The sequence below is a fragment of the Pangasianodon hypophthalmus genome, chromosome 28, assembly GCF_027358585.1.
Source record: "Pangasianodon hypophthalmus isolate fPanHyp1 chromosome 28, fPanHyp1.pri, whole genome shotgun sequence".
NCBI classification, from domain to species: Eukaryota; Metazoa; Chordata; class Actinopteri; order Siluriformes; family Pangasiidae; genus Pangasianodon; species Pangasianodon hypophthalmus.
In genome coordinates, this window is record NC_069737.1 from 8287426 (window position 1) to 8304827 (window position 17402).

The 17402-nt window shown below is 38.5% G+C and overlaps 1 protein-coding gene across 3 annotated transcripts in view; it reads right to left on the bottom strand.

Annotated features, from left to right (window-relative positions):
• Nucleotides 1-17402, bottom strand: part of LOC113544376 (Kv channel-interacting protein 2) — a 202373-nt gene that overhangs the window by 59920 nt on the left and 125051 nt on the right. The gene's annotated exons all lie outside the window — the stretch shown is intronic.

Here is a 17402-nt window from a genome sequence, read left to right on the forward strand (position 1 = left end):
AATGCAGTCTAAAAGTCTAAAACCTTACTGTGTCTACATGCCGTAGCGATGAGTTATTTTTTCACACTTATGTTAATGTGAACAGAGATCGGTTGTTTTTCCTCACTTATGTTAGTGTGAACAGAGATCGGTTATTTTTCCTCACTTATGTTAGTGTGAACAGAGATCGGTTGTTTTTCCTCACTTATGTTAGTGTGAACAGAGATCGGTTGTTTTTCCTCACTTATGTTAGTGTGAACAGAGATTGGTTTATTTTTTCACACTTATGTTAGTGTGAACAGAGATCGGTTGTTTTTCCTCACTTATGTTAGTGTGAACAGAGATTGGTTTATTTTTTCACACTTATGTTAGTGTGAACAGAGATCGGTTGTTTTTCCTCACTTATGTTAGTGTGAACAGAGATCGGTTGTTTTTCCTCACTTATGTTAGTGTGAACAGAGATCGGTTGTTTTTTCACACTTATGTTAGTGTGAACAGAGATCGGTTGTTTTTTCACACTTATGTTAGTGTGAACAGAGATCGGTTGAGTGAAGAGACGATGAGGAGTTTAAACGCTGCAGGTGAATTTCACCTCAGGTGATAAGACAGAGACTCATCTGGATGAAGCTGATTATCAAAGTGAGAACTTGTTTCCCATTGTACACTTATAATTCTTTACAATTTGGGAGTAATGTTTTTCCGTAAGTAGATTAGGCTCTAAATGTAGAAGCATTTTTCTGTGAAATTTGAATGAAATCTTTTTTTTACTGAAGGACATTTCAGAAAATGTCTACTGTTTCCAACTATACACAGTAGAAAATGTCAAACCATGACCTTGTAAAGGGTTTTCTGAGGCTGCTACACATATTACTCAGATGATATCATGCTTTGTTAGTGAAAGTCAAAGAAAAAAAAAAGGTAATTAAGTATAAGGTCATGAACTCAGACCTGCATAGATTGATGTAGACGTCTTTTCACATGTAATTGGAAAATGAACACTAATTCATAACTGAGTGTTTCTCTGCTCTATGTGTATTTATAGCACAGCTGTCTCTGCAGTCTAACACACACCCATCAGTTTATCAGTTCATGTCATGTCAAGTCTGAGGGCTGAACTGTAATGGCAACTTCAGGTCACTAGAGGGCAGTACAGTCATTATACCATCACTCTGAGGCAGAAAAGTGTGTTTCCAAAAGGGTTGCAACAGAATAACGAAGTAACACAAAACCGACCAGATGCTGTAATAAAATATACAAAACACTACAAATATACGAAAGCTTAAAGAAGAAATACGCCCCATGGGTGAGAGGAGGACTCGGGGCTGTGACCCTTATACGCAGGAAGAGCAGCTCAAAGAGATCTGAAGAATAACAACATGGATCTCAGTCCAGAAGAGCCCAAAGAACAGCAAGCATACTGCACCATATATCCATATCCATATCCATATCCATGATCTCTGTTAAGAAGCTTTTTGCCATGCCATTTACAGTTAAGTCCAAAAGTCTGCACACTCCTTACGACAAAAAAAAAAAAAATGGAAAAGACAAGTACATTTGATATATAGTACTATTTATACATAGGATGTTCATGTTCCTTTATTACCACAAGTTACACAAATTGACAAATAGCGCGTGTTAAGATATTTATAGTTTAAAAAAAATTGCAGTTTTGAATGTGATGTACATTTTCTTAGAACTTCTTATATCTTGATTTTGCATTTACAACTGCCTTTACTGCTACAGCGTTGTCAGTTCTGTCCTAGGCTCAGGTTGCTATCTGTGTCCATGTGGTTGCCTCTGGGATCTCTGGTTTCCTCCTACCTCCCACAAACATGCCAGGGGCTGGATTAGCTATGCTTTGGCTATGCTAAATTGCCCCTAGGTGTGAAAGAGTGTGTGAGTGTGTGTGTGTATGGTGCTCTGTGATAGACTGGTGTCTCATTCAGAGTGTGTCTATGCCTCGTGCCTAGTGTTACTGGGATTGGCTACAGATTCACTGTGACCCTGATCAGGATAAAGCAGTTACAGAAGATGGATGGATGGATAGATGAATGAATTGCCTTTGATTCCTGACATATCAGTTTTAACTGTTAGTGTCTATGAAATTTTAAAACAGATTTACAATTATCCAGTTTCCACTCTTGTTAACCAGAGGGGATGCAAACATTTGCACTTTACCTTTTTGCCAAAATGTTAACAGCTTGCTTATGCTACGACATTATGTCTTAGTAAACATGCAGCGCAGTAGAATACAACTCTAACATACAATTATACAACATTACTAAAGTTCAAATGCTGCATACTACCACCACCACCACCACCAACAAAAAACATCTACATCTACCGCTAAAAATGCCGTCCTACTGAAACAGTTCCCCTAATGCCCAAAAAATACATAACAAATTATCAGGTATAACAGATATTACACTGTAATTTCAATTTTTTGGAAAATGGTAAATTGTAATCAGTAACAGTTACAGTGATTCGGCAACACGCACACAACTTCCATCAGGAATTCAGCTAGAGAAACACCCATCACTCCATGTTCTCTTAAACTGCTGTACAAGCACTTGTGCAGTGTCCTCCAAACTGTGCTGCTCTTCCAGAGGTTGACCTGTACAGAAGTGTGTGACGAGTGTGTGTGTGTGTGTGTGTGTGTGAGTGTGTGAGATGCAGTGCATGATGATCTCTGACAGCAGAGAAAAGGACATCCCATCTAATGCATCCCAGTGAGCTAGAGCGACTCTCTTTGAATGGCAATGAGGACAAACACACACACACACACACACACACACACGCATGCACACACCCTAGCTTTCCAGAGTGCAAAAAAAAAAAAGTTGGAGATATGTCTAAAATGTAAATTAGTGGGAATTATTTAACATGCAAAGCTTGACATCTTCTGCAGAATTACCTCTAACACTAAAGAACACATTTCTCTGGTCTTTCAACACATTTTTAGCTCAGGACGAAAGATAGAACGTAATGTTGCCTTACGGCGACATCTAAGACACGTTGTTTTTTTTTTCTTTTCAAATCTTCAACTGTTCTTTCAGGCTGACTGGAGTGGAACCTGATGTGCTGTTCTGCTGTTGTAGCCCATCCACCTCAAAGGCCAGACCGTTGTGCGTTCTGAGATGCTTTTCTGCTCACCACGGTTGTAAAGAGTGATTATTTGAGTTACCATAGACTTCCTGTCAACTCGAACCAATCTGGTCATTATCCTCTGACGTTTCTCATCAACGAGGTATTTCCGCCCCCCGAACTGCTGCTCACTTGATGTTTTTTGTTTCTCACACCATTTTGTATAAACACTAGAGACTGTTGTGTGTGAAAATCCTAGGAGATCAGCAGTTTCTGAAATACTCAGACCAGCCCATCTGGCACCAACACCCACGAGTCATAAAGTCATGAAACTCTTGTGTGTATCGGCATGACTTCATGACTTCATGCATTTATGCTATGGTAGCCGGTGATCAAATGCGAGTGGCAAAGGCTATAATTTTTGCTTTTCCTTAAAGTTTTGACACACATAGCAAAAAACCACGACAATAGCAAATTGATATCGAAACACTCGCAAAAACATGCATTTGCAATTGAACCGGTTTTACTTTAACTAACTTGACGCCCAAATAAGGAGAAAGGAAGTACATAGTACATATAAGTACATAAGTGCTCAGTGCTCGCTGAACTGAAGTCCGTGACACACTCTCTGCACGCTCACTTCACTGCTCCATGCTCCGATTCACTGGACCTCGTGCTTATGTTGAAATTGTTCGGACATATTCGTTTGTTCACTCAGGTCATAGCACTCTGTATTAAAGATACTGTTTAAAGTGACCACGATGACAAAATTTGCCTTCATAGAGGATTAAGAACACATTTCAATTATGAAAAATGATTCATATATACACGTGGATGATAATATCATGTAGAGAAAAATCTCTTTATGGCTATGTCATTCATATTATGAATGTTATATAGCCATTAATTACCTTTACTGTGAATTAGACCATCATTATAAAACACACTGAGAACAGACCTTCAGCAGAAGTGGAGTGAAGTTTTAAAAAAAAAAAAAAAGCAGGCTGTTGTAGTAGAAGAGAATGATTCACGATTCAAGCTCATGGATTTGGATTAGGATGAATTAACAGGTTCCCTTAAGTGGATTCATTCCACTCCCACAGCGCATGAGAGCAAACACAGTCTGTGTGTATAATGACTGAAACAGCGACTCACGTGGCTCTCTTATGCTTAATGATTTTCCTGATCTGTAATTTCAATACTTAAATGGAATGCATGGGGAAATGACGGTGGCTTTACTGTTCAGAGAATGATGTGTGCTTAAACAAAACACACACACACACACAGAGAGAGAGAGAGAGAGAGAGAGAGAGAGAATAGGATCCTAAAATATGAACTTGCTCTGCTGGATAATCTGTTCATGACATATTGACTAGCATTCTCATAATTCTCCAATACCCTGCCCCTTATACCATGCACCCTTTTCCTTTTTTTGAATCCAACCGCCCTCAAAGAGCCACACTCCCAAGGGGACCTGATTCACTACGCCACTGATACTGATATCAGAGGTCAAAGGTCGCTGTTGCCTATCAGAACAGCAGAAAGAGGAGAAAACAGACGCACAGGGAGACTAAGTGACCTTGCTCGTCATCTAACAAGGACAGAGCGGACAGAAAGAGCGAGGGAGGGAGAGACGGAAAAGGAGGAGAGAATCGTGATTCACCGCGACAATCAGGCGCTCCGTTGCCATGGTGACAACGACAACGCACCAGTCCCCATGACGACACGACGTCTCAGAGCTTGCTTTCTCTAAACCGCAGGACTGCGCTTGTTGGGGTTTTGTATCTAATCATTAACCCTCCTGGTCACCGATCTGAAAAGAATGTACTGTTTGCTGGGTTCTGTCTTTTAAATTTTATATGTAATCGTTATGTTTATTTAAATAACCATATCTTGATCTTAATTACTGTAAAGATTTCTTTTAAGAGATACGCAAAAGTCTTGGGGATCCTCCTGATGCCTGGTGTGTGCGCAAGTGTGACTGAAAAAGAGATGACAGTTACCTCACACTTTTATTTATTATTATTTTACACTTTTAAGTCACCTTGGCACTGAAAGGTCAAGAGGTACCAAACATAATCTCTGTCAAATAGACATGATTTATTTTTTTTTTTTTTAATGATTGTTGTTTGTTAGAGGAAAACCAAGAACCATGTTTCAGGATGGAAAAATAATTTCACACTCAAAAACAAAGAGAAAAATAGTCTGTTTTTTCCTGAAACAGAACCTAATAATCATTGGATTGTAATCAAAGTAACATCAATTCTATTCCTTTACTTTCAGAAATATTGTACACATTATCATATTTTATGTGTGTACTATATATTGAACAGCCACTTTAATAGGAACACCTGTACACCTGCTCATTAATGGCTAATTTTCCAATCAGCCAATCATGAAGCAGCAGCAGCACAATGCAAAAAATCATGCAGATACAAGTCAAGAGCTTCCGTTAATATTCACGTCAAACATCAGAATGGAGAAAAGAGTGATCTCTGTGACTTTGCTCGTGGCATTGTTGTTGGAGCCAGATGGGCTGGTTTGAGTAGCTCAGAAACTGCTGATCTCTTGAGATTTTCACACACAACAGTCTCTAGAGTTTACACAGAATGGTGCAAAAAAAAACAAAAAAAAACAAAACAAAACAAAAAAAATCCTGTGAGTGACAGTTCTGCGAGCGGAAACACCTTGTTGATGAGAGAGGTCAGGGGAGAATGACCAGACTGCTTTAAGTCTATAGTAACTCAAATAAGGACTCTTTACAACCGTGGTGAGCAGAAAAGCATCTCAGAACGCACAACATGCCAAACCTGGGGGTGGACGAGCTACAACAGGACAAGACCACATCAGGTTCCACTCCTGTCAGCCAAGAACAGGAGTCTGAGGCTACAGAGGGCACAGGCTCACTGAAACCAGACAGGAAAATGATCTAGTCTAAGAAATGTAATACATTTAAAACAGTATACCTCAAGTATTCTTATACCTATAAATTGTAAGCATATTTGACATTTGTGTACAACTCACCAGTTATATGTACATTAGTATACTTGTAGTAAACATGGATAAACTTGTAGTATACTTGAATGATTTGTTGTTGTTGTTTTTTAAATCCTGCTTTAAAATAAAAAAGCCACTCTGAACAACTTGCATATCAGTCTTATAATTCATCTTAATGTGATCTTAAGATAGTCCAAGATTTCTTTTGTAATGAAATGCTGAGTTGACTATTTTTATTTGGTTACTAGTTTCCTGCATTACCCACAATACCTACTGATTTTGAGTGCTAGTATTGGGATCTGGCCCTTGCTTCATCTCTAGCTAAAGAGAGCGATGCAGCGGTGCTTTAGTCCTTAGTCCTTTAGTCCGTCCAGCGCTCTCATCTGTATACTGTGCTCAAAGAGTTCAGCTTCAACTTTCATGCTAATACAGATGTGGCCACTGAGAATGCGCGTCAAAGGAAAAGGGATCCTGCGATGTCATGCGGTATCACACAGGATCACGTGCGTGCTGCGAGCGCAGGAAAGACAAGACCAGTAGGGGGTAGTCATGTTCCATTTGAACAAACACGGCTTGCTAGTAGATAGTAGCTCTGCCAGGACATACACTGTATACAGCCTATAATATTTTTCCAACCAAACAGTCCTGTTTCTTGTACTGAAGCCTGTGAAACTCTCTGAGAACCGGTTTGCAACAAGCAGAAGAGCACATTAAATGTCGTCGAGCCTACTGTGTGTTGAGCTACAGTATGTTGTTCCATGCGCCACCTGGTGGATATTGCGTGAAGCTCAACAAATGAAGCGTGCCTGAAGGGTGCCGCATGAAACCACGTTAAAACGCGCATTCTTAAAGGCCACATCTGTACGCTATCATGCCCATGCTCATTCCACTCACGCTAACTAGCCGAGTCTTGCTGTAAATTAGCGCAACTGCGTCAAATAGCTGCATTGCCTTCCGAAACTATGAGTCCAGCGCGTGCTGTCTGCACTACTTCTACACTGCATTTCTCATTAATATGACAAACGCCATGTGGAAAGAAGCTCTTGCTCTTTAGTTTTTGGAAGCTAACAACAAAACCTGACTGTTGTCTTTCATGTTTGAGATCTGTTGAAAATTTTCTCCTATTAAACACTATTGTAAATGAGCTAGCAATGTCCCCTGGTGACATCAGTGCGGCACATAACTCACAGTAATAATGAAAATTAGCACCAGAATCATTAAGCACATCACAAATACTTCAATATAAACACATTTAATGCGTTTTAGGGTGGACTTTTCCTTTAAATGTCATTAATTGTTCAGTGACAATGGTCCAATCCAAAACCTAATCTAATGAAACCTAAAAAGCAAAACAACAAGGTCAAGGAACAAAAGCAGTGGCATTTCTTTCTCTCTCTCTCTGGAGTCATAAAAGTGGAAATTATTGAATAAGTCATAAACTTTGAGTCATTGCCACAAAGGAATTTCACCCAGGGCCAATCACACTGTTCAAAGCCTGAGGAAGCTAAGAGATGTGCACTGAGGGACTGCATCAAAAGTTCAATTAACAATAAAACTGGGTACAAGGCCACCTACTGAGTTCATTTCACTTTTTTGCTAGCTTTCTCCTTCCCTGTAATTATCTCTCCTCTTCCTCTAATGATCTCTAACCTCTATCTATGTGACATTTTACCTTCTCACTGATATCCTTCAGATGCCTTTCCTCCACATATTCTTATTTCTCTTCCTCATCCATTGTTTCATTCCTCTTCATTTAGCAGCACAGGGTTTTGACCCTCACGCAATTGCAGAACAATTCGATCACCCCTGTCATGACGTATACTCAGGCCTGAAGGATGGAGCAAGCCGAGACTCTTCCTAAACACTACTGAGAAATTATACTTAAGTGAAAGTAAATAAATAAAGTGGAAAAGTGGAAGCATCCAGCCTAAGGTCTACTCATATCCGAAAGTAAAAACATTGCTACTTTTAAATGCAGTCAAGTATTAAAAGGTATTTTGTCAATCGTTTTGTTGTTCTTTCAGCTGCTCCTATTAACTGGATCACCTTCCAGTATAGCGCTTTTAACAATGGACATTGTCACAAAGCAGCTTTACAGAAATAAATACATTCCAGATATAAATCACAAATGTATGAATTTATACGACGATGGCAAGGAAAAACTCCCTGAGATGATATGAGGAAGAAACCTTGAGAGGAACCAGACTCAAAAGGGAACCCATCCTCATCTGGGGCCACTAGCCTTCCGCACCCCCAGTGGCTGGGCTTGGCGTCCAGTGGGGTGCTCAAACCCATGATCCTGAGATCAAGAGTTCCATGCTCTACCAATTGAGCTAGCCGGGCAAAATTTATCAATAGTATTAACTGATCAAATTAAGAAAACATTTATGACTTATCTAAAACGGTTAGAAGACCATTTTCATTTTAAAGCCACTTTGCCATTTTGCCTGAAAACATCATTCAATCTCTCTAAATTTGACCGTCATAATCATGACTAATTCTACGTATCACGCTAATGAATTAATCAGAAGTAAAAAGTCAGGTAAATAGCCGATTTTTAAGCATTAGCTAGAATTTGACTGGCTGCTTAGCTAATTTATGTTAGCCACTGGAATCGCTGCTAGTCTAACCTGGCATTAGGGGGGAAAAAAAAAAAGCCTAACATATAGTTATGTTAACAAATGAGCAAAACTTGCATCAACATCCTTTTTCAAAATAGATGGAGGAGTCTTTGTTTACTCCAGCATACTGAAACATTTTACGGAGGTAGGGCCAGGGTGCTCATCCTCAAGTTCCACACGTCAGTCTGAAGTGAAGCGAAGTGACGTGATGTGTAGCCAAGTATGGTGACCCATACTTGGAATCTGTGCTCTGCATTTAACCCATCCAAGTGCACACACACGCAGTAGTGAACACACACACACCGTGAACACACACCCGGAGCAGTGGGCAGCAGTTGGGGGTTCGTTGCCTTGCTCAAGGGTCTCACCTCAGTCATGGTATTGAGGGTATTGAGGGTGGTATTCACTCCCCCCCACCTAGAACCCACAACCTTCAGGTTCACCTTCGGGTTACAAGTCCGAGACTCTAACCATTAGGCCACGACTGCCCCAACGGTGGTTTGTATCCAAATTCAAATATTCTTGGACGGCTATAGCGCTAACTACACTGTGTAGCATGTGACATGCAAGGTCATGGCACGATACTTGATAGGTTTTTCAACACTAATGAACTTGAATGATAAACTGACAACCATTTCACTGATAAACAGCATGCAGTCATTGGCTGGATGAGAGAAGAAGCAGCCTATGTGATTTGTATTGAGTAATCTGAATGCCTAAATAAAAACTTAAAGAGTGCGAAGTAAGTTTTTTTTTTTTTAAATGTAGTAATTAAGTAAGAGGACAAGTGTTCAATTTATGTAATACTCACATAAAGTAAAAATATGCCAAAATAATATTTAAATATAGTAATGAAGTACAATTACTCAAGTATTTTCCACCTTAGGTGTGCTAATTAAATAGGATGAATTATGAGGGTAAAGCCCTGTGGAGTCAGTCTGTGAAGGCCACATAGACAGGAGATACAGAGCAGAGAAAAAGCTAAAGCCAGAATTTTTAAGAAAGAGAAAAAACAGGGAATTACAATCTCTTTCCCGACATGGACGCTCCTATGGGGATCATATCAAGCCCACTAAAAATAGCCAGATCTAGAATTCAGGTTAGAGCGATGAACCCTGCGAGCTCACAGTTGTCAGGTATGATGAACACGAGCGTTGAGGACAGCGAGACTGTCGGAACCCTGGCACAGACCTGGAACCCTGTAGGGACGACTAATAGACTGACGCCACTATTAGCAGGATAGGAAAATAAGCCAGACCACACTCGCCAGTCTGAACAGTGCATGTGCAAGCCTCAGGTCAATTATGCAGGGGCTGTACAGTACATATATGACACGTTCATGCATAGCCAAGGACATTGCACATGAATTATGTATTTAGCCTGAAGCATCTGTAGTCTTAACATTCACATTCTGTTCACATTCACATTCATTACATTGCACTGATCCATTAATACATGCAAATTCTTTAGATTTTCTAGCAATGTCACTGTTAAATGTATTATATATTCTTCTCAAATATTACAAATATAAAACTATATTAACAGAAATAGATTCACAAAAGCACAACTGGGAGTGTGAATTAAACATGGAGAGAATGTGGTAATGATGGGAAATCTAAAATAAATAAATAAATAAATACAGTGATTGTGAAGAACCTATCAGAGAAACTGAGCAATGTTAATTCTTAATTAATGTTAATGTTAATTAATGCTGACTTAACATGAATGGAAATAAAAATGAATGAAAAATACTGAATAGTGAATATCTTTTGAAAGTGAAAATCGTGTCACTTTGATATGCAAAGGAAACCACAGGGGGGAAATATGATCATTTTAATATGAGCTTTTAAATATGTTACAAATAGTTTTTTTAATTTATTTAACCTTCTTGTCACTGATATTTACTGTAGACTGATATTGCGTTCCTTACTTCACCCAGGAGTAGGAGCCACATAAGAAGCTGACAACCCTTCATGCAGGAATAATTTTTATGCAATGCACTTCCAATGCAGTTAGGCTGAATCCTAAATTGCTTTCTATCCAATATATAGTACACCCATTGGCCACTTTAATAGCGACAGCTGTACCCAGAGAATGACCAGACTGGAAGTCTACAGTAACTCAAATAACCACTCTTTACAACCATGGTGAGCAGAAAAGCATCTCAGAGCACACAATTCCTGTCAGCCAAGAGCAGGACTCTGAGGCTACCGTGGGCACAGAAAGTGCAGTTCCATACCAAACCTCGCCTGATCAGCCACAGATAAAAAGGGAGTTCAATAAGTGCCTGTTGGAAATTATTAAATATGTACATGTAATTTCATTTTTAGAACACATACATCAGTCATTTTTATACAGAATAAAAAAAACTGCACTCTTTTCCTATGCCAAAGGACACAAGGTTAATCTACTCAAAAGGTACATCATATGTTCTGATAAACTTACTTTATTCAACTAAAAGTAGAAAATGATATCTTAAGCATTTAAATTTGGATTTATTCTGCTGCTGAATATCTAAATATTATGAACATTCAAATAGCGTTCGATAAGTAAAATTTATCATGACCGCCCCAATGGAGATACATTAAGTACAGTAGTTTTTTTTTTTTTAATGACAAATGAAAATGCATAAAGAATCTTTTAATATTTATACCTTGAATTGAAACTGAATCAGAACCAAGATAGTTTCTTCTTGTGATTTTTCACACAGTCTATCTTATACATCTTTTCTTATAATTTCATGCAAATGAAATCCTAATAATTTACCTGGTAGAATGTTACCAATGCTACCAGTGTTGTATGAGATTGAGTTGCACAGAACTGACAGGTGACAAGCACGAGTATGTGATGTTTGAGCGTGTTGGTAAAGGACAGACTGGCCGAATTCTGAAAAGGCCACATAGGGAATGGCACAAGAAGAGATTATGACGAGGTGGTCACACCATGTGTGTGCCTGGCATGAACCCAAATTGTGCAGAGAAGCAAATCTCAAAAGCGTGGCTATGGCTCATAAGAAAAGAGAACTCTAGGATGGGCAGAGCCGGCTGGTATTAATTGGCTAGCTGAACTAAGCCTTCCATCTCTCAAAATATAAATAAATGAATAAAAAATATGGTTCGGTTTTTGGCACTCAGTCTAATTTGCTGTTAAACAAATGGTTTGAATCTGCAGAGGCTGATTCATGATAAAAACATGCAGACATTAATAAAATATTAAGCAATAATCTGACCTTTGCTTCTCAACTTCAAGCCATGGTGTTAACTTACGTAAATTGGCGAGTGAAATAATGGTGTGTTCAAAACAGAACTTCATAAATTTATGACTGAGATGTACCAACATGACTTTTATAACTTTTAAAATTTTAAAGTTGGGAGAATACTGTTGCTTAGCACGTGGGAAATATGAATAGCAAGCATATATTAGCTAATTAAGCTAGACAGCATGTATTTTATCCAAACAAGGTAAAAGAAAATGAAACCAAACTGTTAGAAATCTAAATTTCGATCACATGTGAAAAGACATAGTAAGACTAAAATTACACTATTGCGTTGACAGAAAATCCATCTTTACTGAGAATCATCAACGCTGTGTCACAACTCACGAACACACCAGTGGGTCCTTAATATGAAATCATATTGTTATGAAATCTTGTAAACACTAGTTGAACACAGCATGACTTTATGATGAACTACCGGAAGCACAATGCTGTCATGCAAGACAAAAACCCATTAGCATCTTGTTTTTATGAGAAAACATCTTATTATTATTAGAAAACGTCTTGAGATGCTGATGGATGTATTTTTTTCTTTCTCGCATGGCAGCTTCCGTACCGTTTCGGTGTAAGACTGTTAAGACGCTGACAGAGACAGAATGAACACCGCCTTGAGAGACGTCCAGGATAATTACACATTGCTTAAACTAAGTTAAACTCTTAATTACAGAAGTAGATTGAGTGTGTCAAGCAGAATTCCCACTTGAGTCGAGCAAAACCACGCTCCATTAACGGAGCATTCTGAGAGACTGACAGCAAGCAGTTGGTGCAACTCGAGTGACGGGAAATTGCTCGAAACTGAAAATCATCCAAATGTAAAACCCATTTGTTAGCCAGCATATTTCAAGCTTGGACAGCGTCTTCTATAATAAAACCATTTGCCAGGGAAAAGATACAGAGCTGTGACTGTGACTATTGAACCAGCAGACAAATGAGGTCTTCGTGTGTAGACATGTAAACTGTGACAAAGTAATCAAGTGATTCATTCTGCCTGTTTAGCCCTCTGTCTTTGACCATGTGCCACTCAATCTCAGAATCCTCTCCTCAGTTCTGTCTGCAACCCACACAGGTCACTCGTGGCCAATTCAAAGTCACCATTTTGAAGGAATCTTGCACTTCATGGTCCATTGACTAATTGGAAGTGGCAGACATCCCCTCCTGGGGAGCCACTAAGACTTTTAGTGCTTTTGAACACATCATCCCTGCTGGATTCAGCTGTCATTATTAGATCTTCCTTGCGTAGAAGTGACCGAGACAACGTTGTTCAATAGCGTCTAGACCGTCTTTAAACAAAAGCACTTGCCTATAAGATATATATATAAAAAAAAAAACCAGGGATAGAAAATGTGGACTGCGTTCTTTGCTGTTAAATGTAATATGATGCAACATAAAAGCAAGAGACAATTTAATAACGAAAAATAAAAAAAGAAGAATGCAAGCATCTAGTATATTGCCAATATATTGCTGCATGATTAGTCCTTGTTGTAATTATTACATGAATCACTGCAAATGTGTTTAACAATCTGGCATCCACTCTCATTATTCAGCAGTATAGAAAATAGCACTTGATCCAGCACATTCAATTATTCTGTCTTTTCTTTTTTGCTGTTCTGAAAAATGAAAATGCATATATAGAATGCTGGCTTTCCACCATTACATATGCAAAACATATGCATATGTAATGGTGCAAAACATATGCAATGAAGTGCAAATTGCAAATTACATTATTAACCAACAAACTACCATAGTAATAAAACCTACGCTGAATTCCATTTTTTGTATTTAGTCAACACAAGGGTCCAATCCAAATCTGTTCATTTGCAGCACTGGAGCAGGAGAACATGCTAACAGTATGTTGCTTGCATGACTGACATTAATTGGGGTGAGTTGTAAATGTTAACTCCTGTGTACAGAGTGCTGGGCGTTATTCTGAATGTAGAGTATTTCAACAAGAACAGTGCTGTTTCCTTCAACACTGAAGAGAGCGTGCGTAATTATTGTTTCGTTCTGCTGCAGCGGAGAATAATCCTCTTGACAGACAGCTAATGAACCTGACATCTGTCATGTTCACCATCTCAAATAATTCTCTGGGGGTTTTGCTTCAAACTGCTTTGGCTAGTTGATTCCTCCACTGAAGTATATAAAGGATGTGCCTTGGGTACAAATTAGTCATTTTCACCAAAAGAAAGAATGAAACACTTTGACTTTAACAGGCTTAAGTAATAGGATTGCGCAAGGTTTCATCAATGACATAATAAGAATAAGAATGGTATTTTACACACACACACACACACACACACACACACACACACACACACACACACACTTAAAGGCAAATAGGCAGCTGCATTGAAAATTATTTCTAATTATTTCGTCTCAACTGTCGCAAGTCAATAATACTCTACTGGACTCATACCATGTTTCCTCCGAATTTCAACCATGATAAAAAGAAAAGTTGTAACCCTTCCATTCAAACAAAAAACAAAAAAAAACACGAAATTTTTGCTTTGAAGGGGCGTGTCACAATGTAATCACATGGCATGACTGTCACTGATAGGCTGCATGAATCTACAGTCTGGGCTAGAAAGAAATCAGCCTGGGCCTTGCTTCTTCATATCACTGTGTGTATTTATTTTACAACTACTGGTGGTGCTGTTGTGCTAAATTACACAAAAATCCAAAATAATTCACTTTAAGACATTTACAACCAGCAAATAATCTTACGTTGAATTTTATTTTATCTTTAAAGGAGTTTTTCCCCTTCTGATTTTCTCTATAATTTAGTTTTGCCCAATTCCCACCCACCAGCCAGCTCCCCTATCTTAATACACTGCAAAAACTGGCATCTTACCAAGTGAAAATATCTTGAATATAGTCAACGTTATCTAATATTTCCTATTATAAGACTATTTGAAGCTTGAAATCTAAAAATAAATATAAAAAAATCTAGAAATAGATTTAATAATCTTATATTTGGTTTATGGTAATCTTATAATCGGAAATACTAGATAAATCTGACTATATTCTAGATATTTTCACTTGCTAAGATTGATTGTTTCATTGCAGTGTACAGCTACCAGCTGTGGAGAGTGAAGGCTAACACATGCGTCCTCTGAGACACGTGAAGCCAGCAACCGAATCTTTACGAACTGCTGCTCATGTTGCATCAAAAAGTGTCGGGATTGCTGGGATTTTGAACTCTTCTTTAAATAGCACTGTATTGTACAAGATTTATTCACAAAACACACAATGTTCTGTTCAATGCCTATAGAACATACAATATAGCATTGTGTTTGGTGGATCAATTATTTATTAAAATATTTCTAAACCATGTTCCTTAAATCATGACCGAGGAAAAAATAAATAAATAAAAATACAGTAAAGAACTGTGAAAATATTTAAAGTAAAGTACTGTAATATCTTACATAGTTTGAACATAATATCTTACATAAATTGTACCCACAATCTTCTACTCAGTGGTTAAGTGTTACACAAAGCCACCACAACTTGCACCGATTCAACACAATCTTTAAGTCTGAGTGAATTCAGTGGTAGAAGAGGTTTAATCAAGAAAAGCTGAGCTAGTTGTGGTGGCTCAGTGGTTAAGGCTTTGTGTTACTGCCATGGGTGGGTCCTTGAGCAAGACTCTTAACCTTCAGCTCGTGTTACTTTAAAAAAAAGTGTCAGTCAAATGAGCAAATGTACTGGATTGTGTGTTATTTTGTACTATGTAAGATATTATAGTACTTCACTGTAAATATACTTACAGCTGTTTATTAACATTTTTTCCAGTACTTTATTGGGAACCCTGTTTTATGCAGTGTATAAGGTGCAAGCTGAAATTTCACTTGTTATAGAGAGTGTGTGTGTGTCTGCGTCTATTATCCCTCAGCTGAAAGAGAGATCGATAGCACACTGCCCACAACCATTCTCTCCATATTACAGCAGCATGACAGCTTGTCTTTTAAAGTACATTGATACTGGAATGGATCCAAAAACACTGCTGTTTACATAGATACTGGCTGGACTGTCTGCCTAGTGTCTGAACACACACACACTCACACACACACACACACACACTCAAACACACACACACACACACACACCTTATTATAACTCCGTCCTGTTGCAAGCAGTGTACAATAATATTCCCAAACAATCAAGACTAAGAGTCGATAATATGGACTCTGTTACGCAAACCTCTGTTTTTGAAAGAATTCATTTCGAGCTGGAAATTAAACCAGACAAACAGACTAGCCAACCTATTTAGAAATCAAACTTTTGTAGTTTCAAAACTGGAACACAGATGGTGCCTGCTCCTTTGGTGCACAAGTTCATTGAATGAATATTAGTAAGAGCTAGTTAACAGGTCTCACTGGCATTATGCTAACATTCCCTAATTCATTATGAGTTGCCTTTTTTTTTTTTTTTTTTTTGGAAATGTTCCTTAAAAGTGTTTACATCAGCCGTGATGAGACGGTCTTGTCAATGTTGGTTTGTAGATGAAGCTTGGCAGGACAAGGAATTGCTCCCAGAGCAGGTCAGGATAAAATATTGCTCGCATGGTAATAGAGGGGTATTTTTAAACCAGACCAGCAGGAGAACTAGACATTAGGTCTGGATAGGAACCAAAGTGTGAGTGAACAAGGCTTAGAGATGAATTTGACTCCGGAGAGTGTATACGAGTAAAAAAGTGACGCAAGACGGACCTGGTAAACAACTATGTAATACACTCCGAGGTTTAGTGAATGGCGTCACTGCACATGCTATTTTCAGCCCCTAAAGCCAGAACATGGCATCTTGCTCTAACTTGGCATAAGTAGTAGCTGGTGGCATTTCACACCTCACAAAGGCGCTTGTTCTTTGCTCTCAGTGGACCGACGGCCAATTATGTGCCAGAGTGTTTTAGAGAGAGATGGCCCACAATGCAACAGCAATAGTGGTGAAACCATCAGAGACTCAAACTAAAGGAGCTGAAACAGATGCTCATTAAGATGAGCGAATACAAATATGCCATGCAAACCGATCACTAATTGGTATCACTCGGCTATGGCTGAGAGAACCATTAGCGCAAAGAGAAGTTAAAGACAAGACTGAAACTCTCCTAATGCATTTATAAAGCATACATAATAGATTATAACCCCTAATATACTGTATCTGTTCATCAGTAGTTATAGTAACATGCATATATACAGTATGCAACACAATATAAAGAATAAGCATATGAATATATTCAATTCAATTTTACTTCTATAGCACTTTTAACAATGGACATTGTCACAAAGCAGCTTTACGGAAATATATAAATTCTGGATGTAAATTTTACATTTAGAAATTTATCCCTAATGAGCAAGCCAGAGGCGACGATGGCAGACGACACGAGGAAGAAACCTTGAGAAGAACCAGACTCAAAAGGGAACCCATCCTCCTCTGGGTGACACTGAATAGTG